Raw genomic sequence first — 7825 nt, forward strand, 5'->3', positions numbered from 1 at the left:
GTGCTCACTTCATATTTATTTTGATAAATATTTGAACAAAAGAAATAGTATTTTTCAATTCACCTAATACAAGTACTGTAGTGCAGTCTCTTTATCATGAAAGTTGAACTTACAAATGTAGAATTATGTACAAAAAAACACTGCATTAAAAAATAAAACAATGTAAAATTTTAGAGTCTGCAAGTCCACTCAGTCCTTCTTCTTGTTCAACCAATCGCTCAAACAAGTTTGTTTACATTTGTAGGAAATAATGCTGCCCACTTCTTCTTTACAATGTCACCTGAAAGTGAGAACAGGCATTCACATGGCACTGTTGTAGCCAGCATCGCAAGATATTTACATGCCAGATGCACTAAAGATTCATATGCCCCTTCATGCTTCAACTACCATTCCAGGGGACATGCAGCCATGCTGATGACGGGTTCTGCTTGGTAACAATCCAAAGCAGTGTGGACCGACACATGTTCATTTTCATTATCTGAATCAGATGCCACCAGCAGAAGGTTGATTTTCTTTTTTGGTGGTTCAGGTTCTGTGGTTTACACATTGCAGTGTTGATCTTTTAAGACTTCTGAAAGCATGCTCCACACCTCGTCCCTCTCAGATTTTGGAAGGCACTTCAGATTCTTTATCCTTGGGTCAAGTGCTGTTGCTTTCTTTACAAATCTCACATTGGTACCTTCTTTGCGTTTTTGAAATCTGCAGTGAAAGTGTTCTTAATGAACAACATGTGCTGGGGCATCATCCGAGACTGCTATAACATGAAATATATGGCAGAATGCAGGTAAAACAGAGCAGGGGACATACAATTCTCTCCCCAAACAGTTCAGTCACAAATGTAATTGACGCACTATTTTTTTAACGCGCGTCATCGGCATGGAAGCATGTCCTCTGGAATGGCGGCCGAAGCATGAAGGGGCATATGAAGGTTTAGCATATCTGGCACGTAAATACCTTGCAATGCTGGCTACAGAAGTGCCATGCAAATGCCTGTTCTCACTTTCTGGTGACATTGTAAATAAGAAGAGGGCAGCAGTATCTCCCGTTAATGTAAACAAACTTGTTTGTCTTCGCGATTGGCTGAACAAGAAGTAGGACTGAGTGGACTTGCAGGCTCTGAAGTTTTACATTGTTTTGTTTTTGAGTGCACTTATGTAACAAAAAAAATCTACATTTGTAATTTGCACTTTCACAACAAAGAGATTGCACTACAGTACTTGTACAAGGTGAATTGAAAAATACTATTTCTTTTATCATTTTTACAGTGCAAATATTTTATTTCATTTACAACACAATACAATATATATGAAAATTGGAGAAAAACATCCAAAATATTTACTATATTTTAATTGGTATTCTATTGTTTAACAGTGTGATTAAAACTGCGATTAATGTTTTTTAGTTAATCGCATGAGTTAACTGCAATTAATTGACAGCCCTTTCAATAATTCAAGCAGAAGAAGGCAGGGTCTGATGTCATTCTGGGCACATAGAGAATTGGGAAGGTGGTTGCTGCTGGGTTTGGGATGTCCTGGATTCCTGAGTTGACTCCCTTCTCTCTTCCCCTCCCAATGGTTTTCATCCTCTGACAGCCACATGGACTGGGGAAGGATGTCCCAGCTGCTTCAGATCTGAGAGGGTGAGGCGACAAGGGAAACCTAGCTGGGCTTCAGCTCTTGCCCTGCTCCTGGCTGCCACGGGTGGGGGAGTTCCTTAGCTTCTGGGGATTGGCTCCACTCCACAGGAATGTTCTTCCTACTTGTAATTTGGAATTATGATTTTTTTGTGTATGATTTATTATTACACTAATTTAAATTATGCCTGACAGTATCTGCTCTGATGATGCCTGGGTGGAGTGGCAGGTGTGATTGCAGGTCGAGATTAAGGTGCACTGACTGCAGTACCTGATGGCATAATGCCAGACTTGAGTCACTCCTGTTAGCCCACTTGCATAAGCATTAAACTTGCTTCCAAACTTTCCTCAAGCCAAAAAAGTGTATTCACTGTAGATACTGTATAAAGTCAACTGTGATACATCAATAATTTCAGGGTGCTGCAACATGTTCTTCTACTCCACCCTTATAATAGGGATTTTGGTTAGAACATTCTGTTATGTAAAATGTAAACTACATTGAGAACCATAATAATTATCCTAACTGCATCACCATCTATTTATAACAGCCAAGATGTGAGGCACAGAAATTCAGTATAGTAGTGTCTAACGAACAAAATGTAACAGGGTGGATCTGTTCATTATATTGAAATCTGATTACGTATTTGTTAAAAAAGGAGATTCCTTATTAGTACTAATAATGGATAAATAATAACCTAATGCTTTTATCAGTCACATTGAAACAAAATTAAAATTCTGATCTAAGAATAGCTTTTCTATGCAGTGCCTGTTATATTCACAGGCCTTTTCTCATTTTATCAGGTTTCTTTGTACTTGAACATGAATATGGAGTCTCAAACGGAATTTTTTCTCCCTCCTGAACACGTTGCCCTACATATAGGAAAAGGTCAGGATTTATTTGAACTCTGACCTGTTTACAAATGTGGAGTTGCCTCCTAGTCAAGTCAATAGGAGTTACAAGAGCTCAGCACTTCTCAGAATTAGGTCCCTGAGCTGAAGATGAACTGGATAAAAGGCGCTGGTTAGCATTTGCTTTAGGAGTTATATTTTGGATGTGAACATAAATACAAGTGAATCTGCCCTGGGGTAAAATTCTATGTCTTCCCCTTCCCTAGTTGTAATATCTCCAAACCAAAACCAATTTTAGCCTCAGCCCTGGATTATCAATCACACTGGCTTGGTGACCCTGTGGTTAAACTTTTCATTACCATTTGAATGACATGGGTGTGATTCCCATAATCTGTACTCTTGCTGAGTGCACTGGGGAGGCAGTATGCGTGTGTCCTGAAGGGGCTTTTCCTTGCAGTGATCTCTCTCTCCAGTCTAGGAATAGCTCTGAAAGACTCTCATCCTCCATCTGGGCAAAGAAAGCTGGTCATTATTATAGGGGCTTTGTGAGATGAGGTGTTAATTGGAGAAGGGGACTTTGAAAACCCCTGGTTATAATCAGCAGAAAATATCTAGGAAAAAAACATAACCAACTCAGGTTTCAGAGTAGCAGCTGTGTTAGTCTCTATTCGCAAAAAGAAAAGAAGTACTTGTGGCACCTTAGAGACTAATCAATTTATTTGAGCACAAGCTTTCGTGAGCTACAGCTCACTTCATCGGGTGCATTCAGTGGAAAATAACCAACTCAGTTTATGTCAGCAAAGTTCAGCATTCTCAAGTTGGGGAGCTACCATTCCTTGCTTGGGTTCAAGAAAGGGAAAAAAGGAGTTACAGCTCACAAATAGAAGTAAAATCATGTATTGTCTTGGCTAAATTGTGTCTTGCTCCTCTCTGTTGCCCTTGGAGCTGGGCTATAGAAGCATAGCTGTATAAGAAAGGTGCACTGGTGTTTTGGATCTGTAAAGAGCAGATCCAGGTAGAAGGCCTGTGGGACTACAGGGGGAAGGGCAGTGCTTTGCATTCTTTATATTTGCTGATGAAAGGTGCAGCATATGCTCGTCCTGGGTTTATAAAAAGGTAGGGGGAAGGAATCCTGGTCTCTTTGCCAATTTAGCTGGCTCCTTAGGTCTATGAGGCATGCCTGATTGCATTAGCCAGCTGCCCTCTATGTGGGCAGGAATCACTAATGCCTGTGTTTTGCCTCAACCCTGTTCACTGGGATAGGAAAAGAAGATACTTTCTGCTCCTGCACAGGTCTAGCTAGAATTTAGACCTTACATTTTGTTTGAGGTTGACTTTAAAGGAAGTGAAGACCACAGCCATTTAGCTACGGTAGATACATTTAAATCCTACATAATTTGGATTTCTGTAGTTGGCTGTTTCAGTTAGAAACAGTTGTCATTCCTTTATATGTGGGCAGGAAGAGCAGAGAAGAGATTCCATCCAGCGCACAAGAAAGATTTGGTGGGATTTATGTCTGTACAATGCATGTGGTAGGTGCCAAGTGTATGTTCCTTGCCATAAAAACCTGTAACATATTACTTCCATGACAACTGGCTGTTTATGATCTTTTCCATGTTCCAAGAGTTTAAAAGAAGCTTCTGGAAATGATCATCAGGCAACAGGAAAGCATTTATTGAGAGAACTGGTGGTGTGAAGTATGTTGATGTGAGCATGTCAGCAAACCTAAAGCGGTGTGAGACTGATTCAGCAGAACACTTAAGCATGATGTGCTTAAGTTTTTTGCTGAACTGGAGCCTCTAAACCCACCACTGTTGCTGACTCCCCCTGTGGCAAGATACTTACAGAGAAGGAAACTGAGATAGAGAGGGTAACATAGGGAAGTAAGCATTATTACCTTATCTCAGAGTTGCTGCAAGATTAATGAGAGAATGTCTGTAAAGTGTTTGAAGATTCAAAGTGTTAAGTAAATGCTAAGAATATTATATTCAGACCCAGCTGTGTGTTCTGCAAATAATTAGGGGAACACCTTGAACACAACCTGGCATGTTTTCTTGTGATGAAATAAAAAATATGGGGGTGAGGGAGTGCAACACTGAATAACAAAAGTATGTGATTTGAGAGATTTACTGTTGAAAGGACTAACTTCATTTGGAAGAAAATGTGGGTGCTATGTGATTTTGAAACTCAGATCCACTGTTTCTCAGGTTGGGGACGCAAAATTTGAAGTTGAAAATGTTGGGCCTATGATTTTGCCTAAAGGGGGGGATATATTTATACTTGACTTTGTCCTGGGTTGTGTGTGTGCGTATGAGGGGGTTGTTTAGATTTTGTTCTATTTGGTCTTATGTTTGGATGTGCACAAACACAAAGAAATTGTTGTATTTTTGAAAAATAAAGGAATAGGGCCACCCTCTCCTTGCTTTCTGGCCAGATTAACCAAAAAGCTCATATTTAAAGTGTCCTAAACATACTGATATTTTCAGAGTAACATTTTTTTAATAAAGTGTTTAGGTTCTTCACAAAAGGGTTTATATAGGAATGTAACATTAGCCAGACCAGATCTTGCCTCCTGCAGTAATCCATGCCTGCTGCTTCAGAGTAAGGCAAACATCCCCTTTAATGCTCCCCGTTTGCTGTATGCACTCTTCTCTACCGCTTGATACTTTGTCATACTTTGCAGGCCCTTATTTCTGCTTACTGTTGGCTGGAAGGATCTGGTGGTAGCAGATTCATCACTCTTATCAACAGCTGTGGTCATGAGGCCTAAAATTATTTTTAATATAACTCTTTGGACTATGATGGAGATATACCCAGGAAGAATTTGGCCTTGCATTCATAATAGGGGGAGCCATGTTGACATTGTCCCTTTTGTGATGCTCATCAGTGAGGATTTGCTGCTCTATTTTTGCTGCTCTTCTCTGATACTTTTTTCCAAAGATGCTTATATCCTCATTATGGGGTGAATCAGATAGCTCATAAAGTTTGCAGTGCCCTGCCGGTGACTAGTGACCACAATGGCAATTTTTGTAACGTTAATTATGATGCATTTAGGCATTTTTACAATACCACTGTTGGAAACATCCTCTCCCAACTCTAATATTAGAGCCCTGGAGGTGTCACTGTAGGTCATGTGTTAATTAAGTTGAAAGATGGGCACTGTCACCCATTAGAGGAGCAGGTAATTTACACTTATAAATGCTACATTTATTGTATTTTCCCGTGATAGATTTTGTTCCAGTATGAAGAAAACAACAAACTCCTCCCATGACCTGTTTAATAAAAAACTTTAATTTTCTTCCTAGGCAATATTAATGGGGGGGGCGAAACCCAAACTCTCACAATTAATATCACCTTCCAAATAAGACTTTCTAATAATGGCAGCGGTGACCTGAGTGCAAGCAAAGCTATGTCCGGCAATCAGTTGGCTCAGCTTGACTCAAATACTACTACTTCAGTGTTGTCCTGAAACGTGTGAAGTCATTTAAATCAGTCTAAAGTGAGCATAAAATATGTTGGCTCATATTAAAGAAGTTCTGTATTAAAATCACAAATGAGTTTGATTCCCCATAGTTTAAATTCCAGGGTATTACTAATTAAGAGGTCTTTTGGCTTTTGGTACTGTTTCTCTCCCCCTATGTGTGAAACTTGCAAGCTGCTAATTGTGTTAGTACATTCTAAGACAGAGTCTGTTCTCAAAGCAATTCTTTGTAACAACTACTCACACAGAGAGAGACTCAAAGCAATACTCTGTAACAACAGAAACAGCACCCAAAGACTCCCCGCCCTTTTGTTGTATTCATCTTGCTTTGTTAACAATTGTGATTAAAATAGAGATAGAGGATGTATGTGGATGGATGCTTGGTGTGGATAATAACTGAATGATCAGGGAGGTGCCAGCCTAAGAATGCAGTGTCCATCGGCTGAAGAAGGCGTCAAGTGGAAATAACCAGAGGACCCCCGGAGGGCAGACTGGAATCCACCCAACAGCCTCAAGGATGGGAGAACCAAAGAACAAGATAACATCTGGCAGCACGGAGCCGTCAGGAATGTGCCATCTGCTGATTGATTCAGCAACAGCATGACGAAGCAATTCCCATAGACTGGCATAGGAAGAAATTCCTATAAAAATAGACTCTAAAAAGTGAGAACTTTGGGGTCTGATTCTGCAAACCAACTTCCAGGAGCATTGATGAGCATCTGACAAGGCCCTGCTCCCCCCTCATGTCCAGGCCACCTGGCCAGTGGCTTGGCATGAGCAACTCTAAAGCTGGTAACTATGATAACAACCTTGCAGAACCTGTGTGTGTATGAATGAATGTGTGAATAAATATGAAATTGAATGTAATGTTATAGCTATAACTAACTGCTTACTATGATTCTTTCTGTATTCACAATAAATGCGGCACTTTGCCTTTTCCCCTTTAATAAGATCCTGCTGGTTTTTATTTTATTGGTATAACAAATACAGTTATCACTGTAGGCTGCACCAATTTTAGCCTTTCTGTGGACATTTCATGCATCCTCAGCTAGAGTGTTATAGCAGTCTAATTCAGTGGCTCTTAACCTTTCCAGGCTATTGTACCCCTTTCACGAGTCTAATTTATCTTGCATACCCACAACTTACACCTCACTTAAAAACTACTTGCTTACAAAATCAGGCCTAAAAATGTAAAAGTGTCACAGCACATTACTGAAAAACTGCTTATTCTCTCTTTTTACCATATAAATTATAAAATAAATCAATTAGAATAAAAATATTGTACTTACATTTCAGTGTATAGGATATAGAGCAGTATAAACAAGTAATTGTCTGTATAAAATTTTAGTTTGTACTGCCTTCACTAGTGCTTTTTTTGTAGCCTGTTATAAAACTAGGCAAATATCTAGATGAATTGATGTACCCCCTGGAAGACCTCTGTGTACCCCCGGGGTACACATACCCCTGGTTGAGAACCACTGGTATAATTCAGAGATGATGAAAGTTAAAGAAGGACTCACAGTGACTAGATTCTTACCTGAGAGTAAGGGGCACAATTTTGTTGCCAAATTAAAATGAGAATAACATCTTCATAACAAGTACTATATATAATAGTACTAATGATAATGGCTCAAAGGCTTTTCAGAAGCTTTATTCTATGGTCTTATTCCCCCGATCATGGGTGAGGCTAAACTACTGGCAATTTCTTCTAAGTGGTTCCTACTAAAACCAATCTTGGTTTACACTTGGGCCATCAGCTCCTCATCCATCTGCAGACAGTGAGACACCTTGCTGATGATGAAAGCTACATCAATGGAGATATACAGTTGGAATAATATTCTCATTAAGGGCACATGAATCTG

The sequence above is a fragment of the Lepidochelys kempii genome, chromosome 8 (genome assembly GCF_965140285.1).
Source record: "Lepidochelys kempii isolate rLepKem1 chromosome 8, rLepKem1.hap1, whole genome shotgun sequence".
Lineage (NCBI taxonomy): Eukaryota > Metazoa > Chordata > Testudines > Cheloniidae > Lepidochelys > Lepidochelys kempii.